General features: G+C 35.1%; 1 protein-coding gene across 2 annotated transcripts in view; it reads left to right on the top strand.

Moving 5' to 3' along the window:
- Positions 1–25094, top strand: part of LOC133205217 (proline-rich transmembrane protein 1-like) — a 124727-nt gene that overhangs the window by 66511 nt on the left and 33122 nt on the right. The window lies entirely within an intron of this gene.

Genomic DNA, 25094 nt, shown 5'->3' with positions numbered 1-25094 from the left:
TAAATTAATGGATGTTTAAAACAATAAGAATGTATTCATATGATAATGCACATACATGTACAATGTACCACATGTATTAGACAAACCAACTGTACCCCCACCCCCCTCAACACACACACAACTTAAAATAATAAGGACGATTTTTAAAAAATACCGGTAAACTTATATAATATATTTGTATCACTATCTACAAGTTGTACGTATATATTAAACCTTGACATTTTTGTATATATAACTTCATGTTTTACACATACTCTGGAGAGCAGAGGAAATTCTGGTCGATACAATGATCTACAGTAAATTTGCAGTGATTTTTGTCAGTCGATCGAATTACAGAATTTAAAAAAGAAACTTATATAATAGTAAAATACTTTTAGGGGGTGCCTTTAAATTCTTCAGCAATACATTTACATCAAAGAAATGATTACGATGCGATGTTTGACTCACAGTGCCAACATAATTCTAGAGACGTGGTTCTGAAGTATAAAGACATATATTTATAATATATTTTTAAAGTTTGAAATAATATTTTAAAATGCAACTAGCAATTATACAGTTAGATGGAAGTGTGAAAACAAATTATTTGTCATGGTCCTTTATATGTAAAGTCCAGCGAGGGTTAGGAGATAATTAATTTTGCAAGGTGAAGCAAGACAAAGTCCCCTAATTAATTTGGAGATAATTAAAATAAGTGCTCAGCCTTAAAAATTGAAACACGGTAGATCTGTTTGCTTTTTGACTTTGTACTTTTTCTGTTTCACGCATGCACATATATTTAACTATATTTGTAATATGTCTCTACACTGTACTTAATGTCAGTTTATGAGAATAAATTCATTGTCATTGTCATTGTCATTGTTTGATTAAAGTTTCAGTTAGAGAAAATTTATGTTCTGATTTTTTGATTATCACAGATGTTACTGTGTCTCAAATTTTTTTACTGTGTTGCACGCATCGTTACTGAATCGTTTGAATCGTTACAGAGTCGGAGAAAATTTTACTGTGTCGAGACCGACACAGTAAAACACATCCTCGCAAGCCAGGGGTCCTGAGTCAACACGTTCCGTTGGACCCCTGACATATTTCATTCAATATTTGTGGGCTGACTGTAGCGATGTCTTTCGGAAAAATTACAAATCTTTATTGTTTTTCTTATCTCTCAACCAATCACATTAAGCCATTCTATGATAAACAATTTTTAACACGTGCATTTGAGGTGTCAACTGAATCCTTATCTAACTATTTATGAAAGCTTTAATTTGATTGGTGCTTCTCAATGAGAGAAGCAAGCCCACGAATATTGAATGAAATATGCCAGGGGTCCAACGGCAACGTGTTGACTCAGAACCCCTGGCTTGCGAGGATGAGTAAAACAGCTCATGGAGAACCCTGCAAATCTGACTAGCAAAATTTAGAGAATCTTTTCAAACACGCCAAACTTAAAAGCATTTGAAATACAACATGTGAAATTAAGTACGTAATATTATAAACATGATTAACATAACAAATATTGATAATTCAGAGAACGAAGAACAAACAACTACTTTTATATAGATACAAGTACAGTGTACCATTGATTCAAATACAGCTGACTATACATGTATCAGGGAGTGGTTGCATGGCAGAAGGTGGGTCAAAAATTTGTTTCTATATACATTTATTGACTTGGTTTGAGGGTATCGAGCGTTCTGTCGGACCCAAGTACCAAACTGATTGCCTCAGGGTTCTCCACAAGGGGTTTTACCATGGCGGCCCGCCATGGTTGAATTTATGTGCGCCATGGTTAAACGAGCTGCGCCATGGTTAAAATCGTTGGCCGCCATGATTAAATTTTTATTGCATTTCAGTGTTGACACCTACTTTTTAATGACTTGAGTAGTTAATTGTGTTTATACAACGACTGCCAGTGCACCTGGCATGCCTCGAGGGAAAGCGGACAATGCTAATCAAACACGGTCGTTGATCGGCGATTATGCTGTGAAGCGTGACAATGGAGAGTCAATCAGCTGATAATCAATATCTTCATAGTTATTTATCCTGTACACTTGTAATTTCGGGGAATTCCAACGTGTTCTCAATTAGCTCAATACGATAACAAATTTAACAGATGACATAGAAATGAGCAGTAACAACATGAAAATCGGCAAGCGTCCGATTCAAGTTTCTGTGCAAAGAAAAAAAACAATGACCCTATCAACATGATCAACATTTCATATTCTTTGTATTTAATCAATTCCATATGCTTTCTTTCTGATAAAATGTACATCAGTGCCAATGGTAGTATTACTTTTAGAGTTACCTCCCGTTCTTATGAAATGTGGCGTGGATCTATTTTTAGCACTGGAGCACGTGGAGAAGTAAACAAAAGAGGAAAATCGGCGAAAATACAATATGTAGAAAAAAAGAACGTTTAGGATTAAAAGAAAAACAAAAAAGAGAAAGCAAAACTACAGTTATATCAAATTTATGCCCCTGGTTATATTTAGTTACTTCTATCATGCATGCCATCAGTAAGTTTTCATAGACCATGCAGTAAAAAAGCTGAGTCATTAATTGATAGGATGTCGGTGTTTGTGAGTCTGTTAACTTTTAAAAAATGCTACCCATTCATTAGTTTTATTCATATTTAAATAAAACGTTTCATACAACAGGCAACATCAATTCTGTATATATTAATTTTATAATGTTGCCATGGTTACTCTATCAATTTTTTTTCTTTTTGGAATTCCTTCAAATTGTTCCTACAGTCTTCGGATTTTGTTACACATTTGTAAAGAAAGATACATATTAATTTTTTTTATCATGTTTATTCTTATTTATATTTTTTAGATTAGTTGTTTCAACTTTTTGTGTTGCAGTAATTATAAGTTCATTGATTAACGAAGGTTAGGAAGTCTAACACGCATTCGTGTTTTCGGTCACATCATTACTCGTGTTTTCGCCTTTGCGCAGCTTCCTCCATGGTTAAATTTTCAAATGTGGAGAACCCTGTTGCCTGAGGCTGTTAGGCGTTGGTTTTGTTTGAAGAGTCGACAAAACGCACTTCGTCTGCGGACACAGTCAGTAAATGTTTTGTTATTCCTTTAACTTTTATTTTGACACATTTTGCACTGGCTTCCATGTTTGCAAAAGCTGATCCCGCCTAAAGTGTAACGTCACAGCGGTCCAATGTCTCATTGATAGGTCCAATATCTCACTCAGAGGTCCAACTTCAATTTTCTTTGGACCGTTCAGTAAAACGTTGAAAATGTTAGATATTTTTCTAAAGAATTATAAAGAATGTAATTTTTAAAGATATGATTCCGGTAATGGAGTCAGTACGAGTAGGTCAGGCTTAGTGACGAAAAGGTAGAGTGGCCGTGTTTGTGCATATTTTAAGAAGTTGGGTGTCTTGTATGAAGTGTTATATAGTCAAGGGCGTCCAGAGATTCAGGACTGTAATTCTTGGAGACCTAATGTGTAAAATGATGTTTTTGTAGGAGAATTCAATCCAAAATTTGACGTGAGTACATTTAGTTATTACTATTAATAATTACATGTTCCAACCGGTTATATGAATAACACAACTGACAAATACAAGGGGTGATCAAAAAGTTCGCGAAGTAATTGAATTGCTTCCAAAAAAGAAATAAAATTAGATTTCAGTGTTCATTATTTTTTAAAGTAGTCCTCTCCGATATTAATGCACATCTTCCACCGATCTGTCTGTGCGCGAATCACGTGATCCAGGCGGTCACGTGACATGCTCCGTAGCGTTCTGTTCAAAGAAGCTTAAAGATTTTTCCGAGTCTTATATTTCTTTCCATGAAAGTTATTTTTTATAACAAGAACAGCCCATTTGTAAGAAATGGCTAAATCTCGGCAATAGGATGGGTAGATAAGGATATCCTTTCCCAGAATGAGCATGGTGACTTTCAAAACCCGAGTCCTCCGTCTTGGGAGCGTAGTTTATCCAATGTGGATAAAGCATGGGCGCATTCTTTTTAATCATATCTAATATGTTTAAATTATTGTTAAGACATTCAACTAATTTTCTAATTGTAACTTAGGGATCTTTCATGACAGATTGCTCAACTAAGGACACATCTTTTCCCCAGCTTGCTTTCACTGAGCAACATAACAAACATCATTTTTAACCATATCCCTTCCTTCACTAAAACAATCAATCCAATTAATGATTGAACTTCTGGCAAGTCTTTTGTCTTCATAAACCTTGTACAAATTATTATATTATACTGCAAAGGAATCTCCATGATATACGAAAAACTTTACAGCCGTTTGTTGCTCGAGTACGACTGAGTCAGCCATTTTTTGTCACAAGTCACCTACATATTGACGTTATTCTCACATTATGAGGTCACAAACTCGGAGTAAAACATTATAAAATATCTGCTATTTATAGTAGATGTGCATGACTATATGTGTGCCAAATTTCATTCTGATCTGAATTGTGGTTTTGTAAATATAGAGATAGTTCGCGAACTTTTTGATCAGCCTCGTACTTTACTTTGTCGATCAATGGTGTTTTAACCCGACATTCGAATTCTAACTAACGCAAGTCAAGAAATAATCCTATCTCAAAAAAAAAAAAAAAAAAAAAAAAAAAAAAAAAACAAACAAACAAACAAACAAACAAACAAACAAAAACAAAAACAAAAAAAAACATCTCAGACTTCACATAACAGTAGTTAAAAACAGAAAAAATCAGAAAGGGCGACAGAGGAAATGCTGTCAATTCAGACGCAACTAACTGAAATAAAAAACGATCTAAAATTTTTCAAAGATTCATCAGTAAACAGCGAAGAACTTCTGTACACAGTTCAAGCTCTAAAAATAACGGTGACTGTTTACTTTGTTAATTATTTGATAGCATTATTCCGTTATATACCATGTGTTGTTCTAATCTTTAAAAAGCTGAAATTGTCTGGACAAATTTTAGAAAAAGACCATTTAATGATATTTTGCGCAAATTTGTCTACGTCGCATGACAAGACCTTTATCTCTGACAAGTATAGTATCATTCATGAAAATAGAATCAAGCAATTTTTTAAATACAGCTAGCTTAAGATTATTTTTACTTAATATATAAAAATCGAATGGATTTCGCATGAAATTTTTTCGATGATTTTTGCATTAATATCATTATTCCACTTTGAAATTGTAAACACATACTTCTAGCAGGTTTTTTTTTTAAAAATATGTTCTTTTTTCTTCTCTAAAGCTATATACGGCATATCTGAGCTTGAAAAATAATAATACGAGACTGAGTGTAAATATACATGATAAATGTTATCTACTTTCAAGCTGAAATTTTCACCGATTTTGAGCTTGAATAACCTCACGTTTTTATAGTTAAAATGACTTCAAATTTGTCTGTTATTTAAATGTGGAGTCGGTAAATAAATCGATTATTGTTTTAATTTCTTTGAACTGCGATTGATTTAAATTGCGTAATTTACAGGAAAGTCCTTATAAAGTAATAAAACAAATAGAAAGATCTATTTAATTTTGGTTACCTGAACTTATCAAAAAATACGCCATATATGACTTTAAAGCATATCATTTTTAAATTGTGTGTATAAATAAAATAAAAGCATAAAATCTTAAATTTGAACCTCCATACATATATTTTTCGCAGTTTTGCTAGTTTCCATTACTAAGGTTAGTAATATTTACACAACTAAGACATTTATCGGGAAGCGTTATACAACATGTTTCTTTTGTTCCATAGAATTTGCCGGAGTGGATAAAATTTCGGTTTTGAAAACTTTTTAATTTATTGTATTTTCTGAAATGGAACAAAAGGGTTTCATCGCAATGGGCAAAATTTTGAAATTCAAATCATTCGAATGAGATGAATTTTACAGTGTAAAAAGGTGTTGTCTGTTGTTCAAACAAAGCACGGAATACACAGATCTTTCAAAAAAAATTGACGACTTAGCTTTCATAGGAATATTTATTTTTATTCGAAAAAGAAGTTATTCTTTAAACAAAGGTTCAAACAACCATATGCTCATGAAAACAACTTCCATTACGTTAAAGAGTTTGGTTTTAGAAGAAGAACATTTTTTAAGAAAAGGGGAAACATTTTATTCTGAAAAAACTGTTAGTATCTTATGAAACTATGTACGACAATTGTCAATTTTTCTTAGAGCAAATATCGTTTATTGACACATTGACGTTTTACAATTTAATTACTATTTTTAACCAATCAGCCTCTTTATTTAAATTCACGGCATGTCTTGTGCTAAATGTAACGAAATATTCAAAACTTTTTTTTTACCAGTTTTTTTTTTACGAGACACTATATGCGCTAAGACCATGGGAGTGTGATTGTTTTGGTTAAGGTTTCAGATTGCATCTGGAGAATACTTTTGACAAATGACTGTCAAAAGATTTCCAGTAAAAGTAAAATTGACGTGAATTATATAAAATATCTGCAGAGCATTTTTTCTGGAAACAATTAACAACAAATATATTAGTTCATCGCACAACCTGCCTTATCATAGTTCATATTTTTCGCTGATGTGTATCATACGAATCGTTAGGCCTTTCTTTTTCTTTTTTTTTTTTTTTTTTTACTAAATTTGACAACGGAAGATTCCGAAATATTCCATCTACCTGATCGATACATAGGTCTCAAGGCGGGTGTTTCTGGATGACAGTTGATGCTTACTCTATCGAGGAACCTGATCCCCCCTCTAGAGTTTCTAGGGTACGTGTTTTATACCTTGCTAACAGATTGTATTGTTTGTTGATTTTTTTTTGGATCAATCAATGTTGAAACTCGTTATTATAAAAGCCCAGAAGGTTCATTCCAGATTCGAATTTCGAAATAACGATATTCGTAATAGCGATATTCGTACAGGAGATTCGAAATTCTATTTTCGTATTCAAGATCTAAATAAATGAGTCGGAAGGTATGATAAAGATTCGGTTACTCCTCTTTCTTAAGTTTTGGCTTTCATGAAATGTTTGTATTTAAATTGATAACAAGGAGGTCATTTGAATTAATAACGACAAAAGATTTCAAAATATACTTTGATGATAACAAATGATAACATGCTTATATATTAATAAATTACCCACGTGAAAGTTATGTTAAAATCTTCTCAATAACAGTATATAACGTCCATTCCCATACTTAAACAAAGAAAAACATTTTATTGTTTATATTTATGTCTGTATAAATAAGGATATAAAGTAGAATTAAGTATTACTCAGTTCTATAAACCAGAGTCACATTAAAGAATCCTCAATTCGTGTAAACCTGTTGGACAGTGACTGAGTTATAATGAACAGTGACTGGGTTAGGTTGCTCGGTGACTGTGTTATGTTGAATAGTGACTGGGTTATTTTGTTCAGTAACTGGGTTATGTTGGTTAATGACGGGGTTATGTTTCTCAGTGACCAGGTTATGTTTCTCAGTGACCAGGTTACGTTTCTCAGTGACTGGGTTATGTTTCTCATTGACTGGGTGAAGTTTTCCAGTGACTGGATAAGATTCAGTGACTGGGTTATGTTGTTCAGTGACTAGGTTAAGTTATTCGGTGACTCGGTTCTGATGAACAGTGACTGGGTAATATTGAACAGTGACTGGGTTATGTTGTTCAGTGACTGGGTTATGTTGTTCAGTGACTGGATAATGTTGAACAGTGACTGGTTTATGTTGTTCAAACACTGGGTTCTTATGAACAGTGACTAGGTTATGTTGAACAGTGACTGGGTCATGTTGAACAGTGACTGGGTAATGTTAAACAGTGACTTCATTAGGTCTTACTGTTACTGGGTTGTTTTTCTCATTGATTTGGGTACGATGAACAGTGATTGGGTTATGTTGTACATGACTGGGTCATGTTGAACATTAACTTGGTATGTGTAACAGTGACTGGGTTATGCAGCTCAGTGACTAGATTATCGTGTTCAAAAAACTAGGTTATGTTAATTGTTCAGTGACACTATAATGAAGGGTCACATTAAAGAATCCTCACTTCTAGTAAACCTGTGGTGCAGTGACTGGGTAATGTTGAACAGTGACTGGGTTATGTTGTTCAAACACTGGGTTCTTATGAACAGTGACTAGGTTATGTTGAACAGTGACTGGGTCATGTTGAACAGTGACTGGGTAATGTTAAACAGTGACTTCATTAGGTCTTACTGTTACTGGGTTGTTTTCCTCATTGATTTGGGTACGATGAACAGTGATTGGATTATGTTGTACATGACTGGGTCATGTTGAACATTAACTTGGTATGTGTAACAGTGACTGGGTTATGCAGCTCAGTGACTAGATTATCGTGTTCAAAAAACTAGGTTATGTTAATTGTTCAGTGACACTATAATGAAGGGTCACATTAAAGAATCCTCACTTCTAGTAAACCTGTTGTGCAGTGACTGGGTCATGTTGAACAGTGACTGGGTCATGTTGAACATTGACTTGGTAATGCTGTTCAGTAACAGGATTATGTTGTTTAATGACTGGGTTATGTTTCTCATTGACTAGATTAGGTTTTCCAGTGACTTGGTTATGTTTCTAACTGACTGGGTTTTGTTGTACAGTGAATGGGTAATGTAGAACAGTGACTGGGTTATGTTGTTCAGTGACTGGGTTATGTTGATCAGTGACTGATTTACTGTATGTTGAACAGTGACTGGGTTATGTTGAACAGTGACTGGGTTATGTTGTTCAATGACTGGGTTACGTTGATCAGTGACTGGTTTACTGTATGTTGAACAGTGACTGGGTTATGTTGAACAGTGACTGGGTTATGTTGATCAGTGACTGGTTTACTATATGTTGAACAGTGACTGGGTTATGTTGATCAGTGACTGGTTTACTGTATGTTGAACAGTGACTGGGTTATGTTGAACAGTGACTGGGTTATGTTGTTCAGTGACTGGGTTATGTTGATCAGTGACTGGTTTACTGTATGTTGAACAGTGACTGGGTTATGTTGATCAGTGACTGGTTTACTGTATGTTGAACAGTGACTGGGTTATGTTGAACAGTGACTGGATTAGGTTTCCCAGTGACTGGGTAATGTTGAACAGTGACTGGATAATGTTGAACATTGACTGGATAATGTTGAACAGTGACTTGGTTAGGTTTCCCAGTGACTGGGTTGTTCTTCTCATTGACTGGGTTATGCTGAACAGTTACTTGTTCATGTTATTTAGTAACGCTGAATGTGTTATGTTCTTTAATGACTGGGTAATGTTACTCAGTGACTGGGTTATGTTGAACAGTGACTGCATTATGTTGAACAGTGATTAGGTTATGTTGTTCAAAGACTAGGTTATGTTGCTCGGTGACTGGGTTATTTTTTTTCTGTGACCTAATGGCTATAAACAAGGGTCACATTAAAGAATCATCACTTCTTGTAAACCTGCAGGTAAACGACACTGAGGGACTTTTTAATTGCTTTTCAGTGATCAATTTGATTTCTACATGCTTGTATTTATGGGCGGGATTCCTTATACCCCATCCTTCTTGCCTCGGAAGATTAACGTAATAAATAATTATTGTAAAATTTAATTATTTTCTGCAGTACATACGCACATACTAACTAGTTCACTAGTTCTACCATTGGTATTGGCCATGAAAACGCAATCTATTCATTTATTATGTTATAACTATTAAATACCACAACCTTCCTGAAAGTCGTTCATTCGCAAGAACTATTAGGATTATGATTATAGTTCGTATTGATTGCCACTCATAATCATCGTAGGCCTTTCAACTAATTTTCAAGTTGCACATGTGATAAAAAACATTTGATGGATAGATTTATAGGTGCGTGAAATTTTCAAAATAGAGTACATGTATAATCTATGCATACATTTAATTAAACCATTAAAATAGTACATGTATATAATCATTTATTGGTTGGTACGATGTTGTGTTTTAAGGAAAGGTAACTCAAGCGTAAAAGAACGATCAACAAATTGCCGATTTATGAGCTATCGTTTATAGGGATGGTATATAGACTGCTTTAACTTGTATTTTATGTATACAAAAGCTTGTGTACACAAGAGGGTTGACCTGCTTTAAACTAGTTGTCTTTCTTTACATCGAACCCTAGAAATTCGATTGGTTTACAGAAATATATTGCATCGGGATCAATTTGTGTACAGAAGTATATTGCATCGGGATCGAATTTGTGTTATATTACAAAAAACAAAAACAAAAAACAAAAAACAAAACAAACATACCGGAACATAAATTTTAAATAACAATCGAACTGATATAATATTTCCGGAATGTCTGAAGGTAGCTTAAGGAAGGATTCTCTTATATTCTTCTCATATTTCTTGTATTTGAAAATTAATGAAATTTTCAGTTCCGCCAAAAATATAGTCCCTGCTGGATTTCAAACTCAGTTTACCATTTCTATTTAAAATTGTACAATTATGATGAACAAAGAAAAATATGATCATTTTAATACATTACAGCTAAGTATATAAGGCATACAAGCAAATATACTTGGAATATTTCATCTAGTCAGAAACCAGACAAAAATCCCTCCTTAATGGCGAGTTTGACTTTATTAAATCTGTCAAATCACGGGATGTGCCCACGAGACTGGCCCATAGCAACGGTTTCAAAAGTAGTTGGGGGGGGGGGGGGGGTTGGCTTCCCAGAAAAGTCTGATAAGCAAAAAAAGCTAATTAACTGTTCAAATCCTGAAATTTGCAAGTGCTCGACCTTACAATAACAAAATGGGGGGGGGGGGAGGGGGCAACCAGCATCTATATGAAAATTTACTATAGCAAAATACCATACTCAGAAAAAAAATTGTCCCCTGTTTCCCTCACCTAGATCCTTCCTTGTTGAAAAAAATGTCCGAATTGAATTGAAATTCTGTCAGTTTATATCTAAACAACACCTGGAAGTGTGTGAAAATCGAACCATTTCATATCATTATTTATGATAACATTAACAATTTTATACATCATGTAACTCATGGACAGTTTCAAATTTCTCACATAAAATGAAACGAAATGAAGTAGCTAGACGAAATTATGGAAAAAGATTCAGCATACAGGCCTCTAATATAGCGAATGACCGTGTGTGTGTTTTATCACTGTTTATAGGCGGATGGCAGTCATATAGAATAGTGGGAAATACTTTACAGTGTGATTTATAGAAAATCAATACTGTCGTAAATAAGTCGTTTTATCAAACAAGAGGCCTATCTACATGAAATCTTACACCATTCACTTTGACGTTACCCTTCAGTCTTGAAATCCGCAATATTTCAAGTTGAAGTCTACACCCTGCATTTCCTTTAGATATTCCCAAACTGTTGCTTCGTGTTCCTGCTCTTCTTTCAACCACTGTACCGCTGGACACGTCATTACTGGTGATGTAAATATAGTTGAAAATTACGACCTAAAAGCAATCATTTTTTTTAAAAACCTAAAATAATACAGGGAATCCTGATCTTTCAACAGAAATTCATTTCTATTACGAATATGTCGAGATTTTTTCCAGACGATGGGCGAAATATGAAGAGGAAGACCTGAACACTTTGTCAGATATCCGTCTGTCTGTCTAGTTGTCTCTCTGATAGTCTGTTCTTGTTGATTTTCTGCACCTTTTTCTAAACGCTTGCAGTTATTGAGCTGATTTTTGGTATTTGAGTATACCTTGATGAGTTACAGATCAAGTTTGCATTTCGTTCCTCTTCGATGACTTATTACGGAATTATGGCCTTTTTAATTTCCAACGGGGTACAGATTTCCAACAAGGTTTTTCGCCCTTTTTTCCTGAACACTTGCATATATTGAGCTGCTTTTAGGTATACACGTGTCACAGGGTCATCGTTAAAGAATATAACGCTGGATTCGGATTTATGAAGTTTTAATGAGGATAACAAAGAAATGAAACCTAGAAAACATAGAAAACACACTCACAACACACACACATTAACAAGAGACAAATACAGCACATTAAACAAAATTACAAATTACACAACATGAAAATTCACGTCGCTGCCAATGAAGATAAATTACGTATTATCGAAATTGGTTTAATAAGTATTTACATCATTAGAAATAAATCTTACCAGGTATCCAGTATTATAAAATATGAAATATAATTATCACATCATCGTGAAAGTCGATGACTTCAAACATAAAGGTTTGGACCTCTTACACCGTAAAGGTAGAAATCTAATAGTTATTTGATTTGGCGGGATAAGCGCTTATGTAGTGCACGAAGTTAGTATACATGCATATTAATTATCAAATAGTGGTCTGTCATTGGTCCACTGGTCGTATTCGTATACCTGGTCAGTTTGTAAACTAAAAATAGAAATATCACGTGACAAAACAAAACATTCACACATGGCACTCATTCACACAGACGGCGCTATGTTTGATTAGCAATGCGCGCTAATCAAATATAATTTATTAACAAAATATTTAATTAAATATCAACTGTGACACACGTCTACCTTGATGAGTCATTGATCAAGTTTACATTTTGTTCCGCTTCAATGATTTTTGACGGAATTCATTTTTTTAGGTGAAGTAGATTACACTTGCCGGAAGGGGACTAGTATTGCTTATGCAACATTCTCAGAATGATTGTTACAACTGTAGTTTAGAAGAACTTGGACTTAATTCTGCATCTGACAATCCAACTTACAGTTCACTTTTTGAGGATGAAATTTTTCAAAATAACATTTCATTCTTTAATACTATTAAACATTCCAGACAACAAAATTGAGTTCAATCTACCCTATACCTATACTGGATTCCTAAACTTCATAAAATCCTTACAAAGATACATTGTAGGAGGTTCAACAAATGCTCTACCAAGTCCCCATCCTTACTCACTACAAAAGTGTTAACTGCTGTAAAGGAGAAACCTCAGACATATTGTGCTATAACATCTTCGTGAAGTGGTGTAAAAATTAAATAATATGGATTCTTAAGAAATCCAAAGAACTTTCAGAAAATTTGAAATCACAATTGTTTTCCTAAAAGTCAGCAAAATCAAAACGTATGACTTTCTAAACTTTATAATTGTCAACCATTCCTCACGATAAATTTAAAAAAAACTAGGCTTTTTGATATCGTGGGCAACTGCTTCTTCAATAAAAATGAAACTCGGAAATTTTCATATCTTGTGATTGTTCATCTACAAAATTGCTTTGTAAACCAGAAGTCTCTGAAAAGCTTTACTGGTTTTCACTTAACAAAAGTAGAAAAAAGTAGCACTTGGACTTGAAACTATGGCAACAGCAATAAATAAATAATGTTCCTAAGAATAGTCTATTTTTGTGGCAAATTTAATTGCAATTGGACAAAAACTGTAGTAGGAATAACCTTTTGAAAGAATTTCACAGAAATTTATATTTTTAATAAGCAATGCAACACCTTTTGTCAAAAGCTGATATAAAGGATTATGTATCTTAGTGAAGTCCACCTGTGTACCAAGTTTTATTGAAATCGGACCAAAGCTGTAGAAGTAGCATTTTGAAAAATTGTTTACAGACAGCTAGACAGACGGACGGACGACGGGTGTCGCATAATTTACGTTTCGGATACTTCGCGTTCCGGCCGGAACCTTAAAATCATAATATTGGTTCCAGATTTTACTGTAAGTTTGGTTCCGGCCATGGCTGCAATCTTCAAATCGCGGTATTTATCTGCCAGTTTTCATGCTACACTGAACCATAGAAGTATAGTTTATTACTTGAAGATTAATCATGGCGCAGCGGCATGCCATTTTGTACAGCCATTTTAAAAAAAACGAATAAATAGCCCAAGTAAAGATCGTGAAATACGCTTTCTGATACATATACACCGAATAAAATTTGGTCGCATGAAAGGCTTCGTTTATCTAATGCATACAAATTAAGTCCCATTGTTTATTTAGTGCATGTCAGGTGTGAATTTCTCGCTTGAATGCACGCAGACCCGGTATCTACAGGGTAAAGAGGATAGAACATATACTAAACTGAGATTACAAAATCCTAAAAAGAAGCGCAATGTCAAAGATCAATTTGATCAGTAAATTTTAATTTTATAATCTGATAAAGTAAAGAATTAAATACAAAATGGTATATGTATTTACAGAGATGCATTCTCTGTTTAAATGATATTACAAGTGTTGCAAATTCCACAATGTCGAGCCTCGAATACATTGCTTCCATTCCTCATAGATATTATCACTTGGCATGAAAATATGATTTATATTCCATTAGAAATAAACAATCATAAAAAAATATAATTCACTGATGAAGATAGTTATGTAGTTTTTGTGATAAATTAACAATGGATATTTCATGAATTTGTGGTTTATTCTGCAATGAAACAAACATGAAAACATAACGATATGGTTTATTACCTTAGAATAAACAAACACAAGTAATTAATGAAAAATTATGTTGTTATTGCTTTTTTAAAGACCGTAGGAAGAAAAAAAAGCAAGGTTGAAATATGAAAAGTAAGGACCAGCAATGTTGATTGTGAAAATAGCAGTGAGGTAAACTGAATTAGCTCAAGTATTTTAGTTTATCAAGGTTTTAGCAAATTTTAAATGATTTTTTTTTTAATGTTTTAAATGCACTTTTCTGTGTAACACAATTGATATCCACAGCCGTGTTTAATTACATTGATGCCTACAGCCGTCTATTTTATTAGTGCTTTGATTAAATAAGACAAGCAAGTGTTTATAGGGCATAATAATCCCTATGCTTGTCTTAAGAAATGTGTATTATATATTAAAGATGAATTAGACAAGCAAGTGTTTATAGGGCACAATAATCCCTAGGCTTGTCTAAGGAATTTGTAGATTCTTTATTAATAATAATATATTTACGATGTATATTTTTCATGTATTTATAAATATTGTGTGTTTCTCTTAAATCAGTTTATAGGTCAATACTGTACATTGTAAATTAAAATGTTAGATATAGAGGATATTCAATGTTTTGTAGATGAATATGGAATTTATTTCACGAGTGGGACAGGATTTTTTGATATTTTCACGAGTGCGAAGCACGAGTGAAAATATCAAAAAATCCTGTCTCACGAGTGAAATAAATTCCATATTCATCTACAAAACATTGAATTTTCTGTTTATTACATTTTTTTATTTCCCCTTTGCCTCTGTCTTTTCTTAACACAGTGTCATAGGTTTGACGTCATAGTTGATTAGACTGAAGCTAGCAGCCAATAACAGCAGCCATTAAGCCCGTAGAAGCTAGCAGCCAATAAGGAAAATCATCACAGGACTGAGAGTACTCTGACGCAATACTGTTTAATGCCTCATTTTCGACAATTTATAATTAATAATTAGATAATTAATGCAACATTTAATTATTTAATAATTCAAACACTTGGAGGCAGTTAAGCTCACCTGCATAAGGAAAATTATGCGGTTTCAAAACAAACAAACAAACAAAAAAAGAAAATGTCATCATCTTTGACCGCTTAAGAACAAACCAACATTGGAAATAGATTAAGGACTTCCGGGAGAATCCCTTTTAAGCTCTTTTACGGGTCTCAGGAATTTGATGGTGCCAAAAGGCTAACCTGAAATTTGCTTACTCCTAATATTTACATTGATAAGGGTTTGAAGGTAATTTAATCTATTTTAAGTTATGATCCTTGAAGTGTGCTTCGACAATTACTGGCACAAGGTAAAGAATCCACAGGGCTATTATATACGGCCATGAAAATTAGGCTGAAGTGGTACCACCAAGTGGTGCCAAGGGCGGGTTACATATTTCAAGCAGCTATTATACCTCTTATCTTATAAGTGTGTTTTAAATCATTACTGTGGCAAGATAGAAGATTTCTAGGACTATCATTTCCCGCAATCGGTATGAGGCTGTAGTGGCATCACCAAGTGGTGCCAACGGTGGGGAACATATTTCAAGCTTTCATTTTTCAACTATCATTGACCACTAGAACAAACTAACACTAAACTGGAAAAAAGTTAAGGGCCATAATTAGGGAGTATCCCTTGTCAACTTTTTGACAGGTTTCAATGACTAGAAAAGGCCAGTTAGGTAACCTGAACTTTGTTGTATTTCACTTTGTCTATTGATATATGGATTAAAAGTCAGATGTAATACCCCTTATCTTTGAAGTGTGCTTCAAATCATTACTGGGGAAAGGTAGAGGGCCCCTAGGACTATCATTTCCCGCTATCCGAATGGGGCTGTAGTGGTACCACCAAGTGGTGCCAAGGGTGGGGGACATATTTCAAGCATTCATTTTGAAAGCATCTTTGGCTACTAGAACAAAGTAACACTAGTGAAAGGTTAAGGACCTAAGAGAGAACCACTTGCCTGGTTTTTGAAGGGTCCCTGAGAAAGGAAGGGACCAGTTAGCTAACCTGAACTTTGTTGTTTTTCACTTTATGTTTTAATATACGGTAAAAGGTTAGCTATTATACCCCTTATCTTTGAAGTGTGCTTCAAATCATTACTGGGGTAAGGTAGAGGGCCACTACGACTATCATTTCCCGCTATCCGAAAGGGGCTGTAGTGGTACCACCAAGTGGTGCCAAGGGTGGGGGACGTATTTCAAGCATTCATTTTGAAAGCATCTTTGGCTACTAGAACAAAGTAACACTAGTGAAAGGTTAAGGACCTAAGAGAGAACCACTTGCCTGGTTTTTGAAGGGTCCCTGAGAAAGAAAGGGGCCAGTTAGCTAACCTGAACTTTGTTGTTTTTCACTTTATGTTTTAAAATACGGTAAAAGGTTAGCTATTATACCCCTTATCTTTGAAGTGTGCTTCAAATCATTACTGGGGAAAGGTAGAGGGCCCCTAGGACTATCATTTCCCGCTATCCGAATGGGGCTGTAGTGGTACCACCAAGTGGTGCCAAGGGTGGGGGACATATTTCAAGCATTCATTTTGAAAGCATCTTTGGCTACTAGAACAAAGTAACACTAGTGAAAGGTTAAGGACCTTAGGGAGAACCACTTGCCTGGTTTTTGAAGGGTCCCTGGGAAGAAAAAGGGCCAGTTAGCTAACCTGAACTTTGTTTTTTTCACTTTGTGTTTTAATATACAGTTTAAATGTCAGCTATTATACCCCTTATCTTTGAGGTGTGCTTCAAATCATTACTGGGGCAAGGTAGAGGGCCCCTAGGACTATCATTTCCCGCTATCCGAATGGGGCTGTAGTGGTACCACCAAGTGGTGCCATGGGTGGGTGGGGGGGGGGGCGTATTTCAAACTTTCATTTTCAAATCACCTTAGGTCCACGGAAGAAACTAATACTGGTTGAGGATCATTGAAAAATTTTATTGGGTTCTCTCGGTCCTGATGGGGGCCATTTCAACTTTGTCGTATATTTACAATGGATATTGAAACACGGATAAAGATCAGTTATTATGAGCCTTTTTTTGGAAGTGGATATGCATCATACCGTTAGTAGGGCATAGTAGGTGGCGTATCAGGCTATCATTTGCCGATCTCAGATTAAGACTTTATGGGAACCACCTAGTTGTGCTTTAGTTGAAATCCCTTTTTGAAGTATTATTTTTCGCAATATTTGAACACCATAACAAACCAACACAAGGGAAGGATAAGGGATCGTAGGAAGTATTCCTTTTCAGTTTTTGGAGGGTCTTTAAGACTTGACATTGCCAATATTCTGAGAGAAACTTTTCTTTTTTTTTTCTTGTTCACTTTTCAAGAAAATTTAAGATTCGTCTATTACCCCCTTATCTTTGAAGTGTGCATGAAAGTACTTTTGTGGCAGAATGGGGGGGGGGGGGGGCTTATCATTTTCGCTTTTAAGTTGGAACTGTAGAGGTTCCACCAAGTGGGTTGTTTCAAGCGTTTTTTCTTCTCCGCCATCTTTGAATAATGTAACAAACCAACACTAGGCAAAGGAAAGGGATCATAGGAAGTGCGCCTTGTTATGTTTTAAGAGAGTCTTTGAGGCAATTATCTCATCCGAACCATGTCACATTTTAGCATTACATTTGGAGATGAGGTTGTTCATTTACTCAGGTGACTTATTGCTGTATTTTCGTTTGTTGTCATTTGTCGTCCGTCGTATGTTATATTTAAACATATTCAGCTTTTTCTATGCGACCTTTATATATATTTTAATCAATTTTGGTATATAGCATGTGTGATAAAAGGAGAGGAAAGTTGTGAATTTCATGTTCCTGGCTCTTTGGAGCCCAGTTATGTCCAAGACAAGATGTAGTTATGATATCGACAGATTATTTTTTCATAGTTTGCTACAATATTTCTTTTTTCTTGTTCGTATGTTACAATATTCAATATTTACAAAGCTTTTCTTACTGTACGTATCCACGATATCGCAATCATGATTATTCAATGGATGTTGGTTACCTCCCTCAATGTTATGTTACCTGAATGCTATAATTTTCTGAAGTTCCTCCTGTAGTGTCGATATCGTCGATATCATTTCGATGTCGATTCATGTTTGCTCAAGCATTTCAAACTGCTGTCCTTGCCATTGTGTATGTATGTCTTTTTTTAAATACTTTAAATTTAGGAAGATTGACGATATCGTATGGATATTAAATCATTTTCGATATCATTCTTGTGGATGCATTTCTTTATGCTACAGTTATGAGTACGTTCTTTTTGATTATTAAGTTTGCCCTAATGTCGAAATCGTACCGATATTGAATTATGATTCCGCAAACCATGATATTTTTACCAACGTTCACCCTTACCCAAAACCTTACCTTAACTCCAACCTCCTGAAAAAAACAACCCCTTGCCCTTTATTTGTCATCCTTATTTATTTAGATACTTATGCCAAATAATGAATGCACATCGACATCATACTTGCGACGTTCTATAAATATGTTTCTTCCTCAATTTGGAAATAAACTGTACAGATCTGTATCGATATCGATGATATTGTCGAAATCAACGGTGTCGAAATAAAACTAAGTTTAATATTTATCCAGTATTTCCAATTCCATAGTAATGATCAGGATCGATAGCATTACAATATCGATGTTATATTGTCGATATCGACATCAAATTTGTTGGAACCTGAGGGGTGGGGTTCAAACTATCAAATTTAATGTAACTTTTAAAAGTCTTATTTACTCCTAGACATCAAGCAGTCAGACTTTTAGAATTTATAAGATATGAGAATTACGAACAGTCAAAGCAAACAATACAAAATTGTTAGCAGAGCCACAAGGACCTCTGAAAACAGAGGAGGGACCAGGTACCTTAAATGAGTGAGCATCCCCTGTCGTCCGTTCAAATCCGTTGTTTGCTCTTTGTCATTATTGGGAAACTGGAGAATTCAGTAGACAATTCAGTGTAAAAGTAATGGACTTAACGAGAGATTGTAGTTGCAATCATAGCCATTTTTCAACCATAGAATTTGCAAAATATTGTGTATAAACGAGATTCTTTATATCCTTGTATAATCAACTTATTCGTTAGATGCTTGCTTATTTTATGAATTCCAATAAGCAATGATACCTCAAAAGCAAACTGTGAAATTCATGGTCCTTAGATTTGGAGTATTGATGTAAGAGTTGGGCTTTATACATGTTGATCATATAGGTAAAGTAATATTCTTTAAAGTCTTCTTCTCTCAGCTGTATATTTAGGAGACAAACTAAATACAAAGAAATGATAAGCAAGTGTGCCTCTTCCAAAATTTTGAATTAAGGCCTCTTGGTCATGGTCATTTTGTTAGGGTGGGGCTATATTGGTCATACATGTATAGTGATATTGCTTCAATTCTTTGAAAATCTTCTTCTCTGTTCCTGTGTATTAAGCTGACAAAGTGCATGGTTAAGAAAAGAAACAAGGAAGGGTGACCTTTCCAAAATTCTGAAACTGGTCCAATGGATCAAGTGTTCTGGTTCTGAGCAGGGTACCATTGATCTTATGAGTAAACAGAGAGAAGTTAGTTTCTTTTGTTTATTCAGTTATGATAATTAATCACTGTAAATACTGTAGTTGATCAATAAAAATAAAAAAAATAATTTATACTCAACAAAAAAGCAAAGGGTCATGGAATTAAGTCTTATTTATATATATATATATATATATATATATATATATATATATATATATATATATATATATATATATATATATATATATATATATATATATATATATATATATATATATATATACAAGAGTTTTGTTTTAAGAATAATATTTATGTGGCTGTCGTACATTCTGCTTTTTATTAGCACAAATTCGATTACCGAGTTTACATTTGCAATATCCCCCTCCCAAAATGAGAAACAGCCGTCAAAGGTCAAGGTAAAGAAATTTTGTGTAAGGCTATAATTTTCAATAAGAGGCCCATGGGCCACAACGCTCACCTGAGTAACTTTGGCCTTGCTGTTTTGTACCTGATCCCCCCACCTCCTGTAGTACATATTGTGGCCCCGCCCTACCCCCAGGGGTCATGATTTGAACAATTAGAATCTACACTACCCCAGGATGCTTCTACATAAGTTTCAGCTTTTCTGGCCCAGTGGTTTTTGAGAAGATTTTTAAAGATTTTTACTACATATTTCAATGTAAAACTTGGATCCCCTATTGTGGCCCAGCCCTACCCCCGGGGGTCATGATTTGAACAATTTAGAATTTACACTACCCCAGAATGCTTCCACATAACTTTCAGCTTTTCTGGCCCCGATGGTTCTTGAGAAGAAGATTCTTTAATTACCCTACCCAAGTTTTGTCTTTACTTGATTATCTCCCCTTTGAAGGGGACTTGGTCCTTCATATTTACAATTTAAACTCCCCCTCACCAAAGGATGCTTTGTACCAAGTTTGGCTAAAACTGGCCCAGTGGTTCTTGAGAAGAAGTTGGAAATGTGAAAAGTTTACAGACGGACGGACGACGGACAACTGGTGATCCGAAAAGCTCACTTGAACTTTCAGTTCAGGTGAGCTAAAAATTACTTTAGACTTTGAAATTTGACATGTGCTGACCTTAATTAATGACAACATACCGCAGAGGCGACATATGGATGTACATAACGGTTGTGCCAAAAGCATGTTGCAATTGGGTATGCTCAACGACAACTGGTTCGACAGTTAAACGTCAGTCAAAGCGTATCAAGGAGGTAAAGGGAAAGGTCCCAGAACACAGGAGGGGGGGGGGGGGAGGGGTTGCAACAAAGACCTTAGTGACAGGCCAAAAAGTACGACAGCCCGTCAGCAGTGTGAAATTTGCTCTTGCCAAAACGCATCGGTTCATGTCTGCCGAAATCTTGAATAGGAAGTATAAGAATGTTCATGGGTTGCAAAAACCCACTCAGACGTTAAGAAATAGGATACCTGCAGCAAATTTGCATGTTTACAAGACAGCATATCCGTCCATGTTTGACTGTAATACCTCGCAATGCTTGTCTTGAGTTAGCAATAACCATGAACATTGGCAATAACGAGACCGATTCTGTTCACAGATGAATCCAAGTTTTGTGTGGGCTTCCATGATGGTCGTCTCTGTGTGCGGCGCCAAAAGAATTAACAGTACCATAACTATTGTGTTGCTAAGCATAACCGCTTTCTGTCATGGTTTGGAGTGGGTTATGTTCCGATAGATTACGGAACAGTATTTCATTCGGAATGGTCCGTTAACTGGTCTTATCTACAGGATGAGATTTTTCACAACATTGTTTGTCCTTATACAGCTGCTACTAGTATTGGTCAAGATTTTGATCGCATGGATAATAAGACCAAACACGGCTCGAGTTGTTGAACAATATATTTCTAATGAAACAATTGAACAAATGCAATGACCTTCATGTTTGCCACACTTAAACCCAGTAGAACAAACTTGGGATGTCCTTCAGCGATGTGTACGACTGATGTGCCTCCAACAAATGTACAGGAAGTGGAAAATGCTCTCTGTGAAGAACTGAGCAAGATCCCATTGCAAATGATTAGAACTCTTATTCGGAGTTCTCTGAGGCATTGTCATGCTGTTGTATCAGCGCTTGGTAGTCACACAAAATATTGAAGCATTTGCACAGCGAATTTTATCAAATCTGATGACATTTAAAATCTCTATAATTTGCACTTCCATATTGGATTTATGAGACTGTACACTAGGAAACAATCGAATACTAAATAAAATTCATTTTTTATACCCGCACTTTCTAAATGAAATATATGGAGATAACGAACAGTATTCAAACTCAAAAGTCCATTAACCATTACAAAATAGAAGCAGAGCAAACACGGACCTCCAAAACATCAGAGGTGGGATCAGGTGCCATGGAGGAGTGAGCATCCCATGCCGACCGGTCACACCCGCCGTGTGCTCCTTGTCATGATCGGGAAATAACGGAAAAATCCGTCGACAATTCAGTGTGTAAATAATGGCCTAACAATAAGTATGAAAAACGTCAGTCAGTATTTGACTCAATGATAAATTGTACGACAATCGACAATCATGTAGACTTTACATCTGTAGACTTGTCAATTGTCTTTGTGTTTTATTCAGGGCACGGAAATATAAATTCCGGAAAACAAAGTTTACAACATCAAAAATACACACATTCATAGTATAAACTCAAAGTCAACACAGTTTTATGTTCGGAACTACATGCTAGGATGTCGGAATTACCTACTTACATATGTAGATTATGAAACTGATACAATTAAAAGTTTGGATTTACAAACTTACAAGTTTGGATTTACAAACTTACAAGTCTGGATTTTTTAACACGATTACTCTCCATAAGTGTTCTCTTCTTTTCATGTATACGATTTTGGACAAATTCTGCTTCATATGAATATAAAAAAGGTCTGCTTATAACGGGGCGCAATTGGTGCCCATGGGAATTCCATCTTGTACAACAAAATAAGACGAGCTAATAGCTATAAGCTCGCAACATAGAGAATATTAATTCTCTTTGACAAAATACATTTGTCTCAATCATTGACTTATATTCGAAAGCATACAGCTTAATTTATCGTGGGGAATGATTGTGTATAAAGTTCAAAAGTCTTAAGTTTTTAAGCTGATGATTTTGGTAAATTCTTGTGATTTCAAATTTTCATAAAGTTCCTTAGAATTTTTAAGTATCCACATCTGATTTACATCACTTCTCGAATATATTGTTGCACAGTACTCTTGAAGTTTCTCCTTCACTACTGTTAATATCTTTGTGAGGAGTAAAGAAAGAGGCTTGGTAGAACATTTACTGGAACCCGTTATGTATCTTTGTTTGTAAGGATTTTTATGAAGTTTCGGAATCCAATATAGATATGGTAATTCAAATTCATTATGGTTGTTTGCAATATTAAAAATATTCAAAACTGACATATATGATTTTGAAAAATTTCTTCTTTAGAAAGGGAACTATGAGTATAATTTGGATTACCACTTGTAGAATTAAATCCAAGTTCCTCTAAAATACATTTAATATAATGAGCCTTACAAACAAAGACAATGTTGTTACCTGAGTTGTCACCAGGGACCAGTACGTACTGATCATATAATCTATTTCTTTTTTCACTTCTGGATTATTGAATACAGAAGGATAGAAGGTTCTCATATGGTTCTCAATCTTTTAATGCGCGATTTTAATATACATCTGATACATTTAATCCATTCTGACAAAGTGTCAAGGTCTTCTTTTTCATATCTGGCCCATCGCCTGGCGTAATCCTCTACAGAATCCATAATATTTAAGAAATTTCGACGCCAGTTGAAGGATCGGGGTTCCCTATATTTAGGACCTTTTAAAATTAGTGATCTAAGGTCCTCATTATTAACTATATTTACGTCACCAGTAATAACGTGTCCAGCAGGACTATAGTTATAGGGTGAAGAAGAACATGAACACAATGGAGGAATATGTTTCAGATATTCGATATCCAGGCCCTGTAAAGTTTTCTTGTAATGTTGTTACCCTATTCCGTCCGTGTGTCACATTTTCTTCTTCCTCAAACTCCTCTTATATTTTAAGCAGTAACCAATCAGTCTTTTGGAATATAATAGGTGTCCTGTAGGTTTGCAATAAGGCTTTGAAATTTTCAATTTTACCCTTATCACCTGCATATGTTGTTTATGTCTCTCAGTTGATCCGATACGCAAGAGCATGCTCTACGTATGAACAATTTCTAAAACGAGGCAAGCTATTAACAAACAAGTTGACGAAACAAGGGTATCAACAGTGTCATTTGAAGTCCTCTTTTCGCAATTTTTTCGGTCGATATAATGACCTTGTCAGCACATACAACCTATCATTGAGTCAAATGCTGACTGACGTTTCTCATACTAATTGTTATGCCATTATATATACACTGAACTTTCTACGGATTTATCTGGTTTTTGTTTCCCGATCATGACAAGAAGCACACGACGGATGTGACCGGTCGGCAGGGGATGCTTACTCCTCCATGGCACCTGATCCCTCCTCTAATTTTTCCGGTCCGAGTTTGCTCTGCTTCAAATTTGTATCGTTTCATTGGACTTTTGAGATAGAATACCGTTCCCAGAACTCCTCTTACATTTAAAATAGTATCCTAATCATCTTTTGGAACATGGTTGGTGGTGTCCTGTATGAGCATTAATGTTACTAATGACCCTGGGGTCAAATGGAGGTCAAAAATGCAAAAAATTCCTGGTTCCTAGAACTCCTCTTACATTTTACACAGTAGCCTCATCATCTTATGGAAGATGGTTGATGGTGTCCCGTAGCTGTGCAATAAGGTTTTGGAATTTTCATTTTCACCCTTAGGGTCATATGGGGTCGAAAAATGACGTTTTTATGCAAAAAGCCCCTGGTTCCCAGAACCCCTCTTACATTTTTAGCTCTTCTGATCGAAATTTGTCCGTTGTCTGTCGTCGTTGTCGTTGGCGTTGTCGTAAACTTTTCACATTTTCATCTTCTCCAGAAGTACTTGGCCAATTTCAATCAAACTTGGCACAAAGTATCCTTGGGTGAAGGGGATTCAAGTTTGTTCAAATGAAGGGATAATTAGAGAGATATTACAAAATAGCAAAAAATTAATGGCATTATTGAAAAATCTTCTTCTCAAGAACCAATGGGCCAGGAAAGACGAAACTCGTGTGGAATTATTGTCAGATAGTGTAGATTCAAGTTTGTCCAAATCATGACCCCTG

This window comes from Saccostrea echinata, unplaced genomic scaffold (genome assembly GCF_033153115.1).
Source record: "Saccostrea echinata isolate AGI-Se365-2 ecotype Australia unplaced genomic scaffold, CSIRO_AGI_Sech_v1 ptg000054l, whole genome shotgun sequence".
Classification (NCBI taxonomy): Eukaryota; Metazoa; Mollusca; class Bivalvia; order Ostreida; family Ostreidae; genus Saccostrea; species Saccostrea echinata.
The sequence above is the reverse complement of the archived record's forward strand: the minus strand, read 5'-3'. Positions and strand labels throughout refer to the sequence as shown.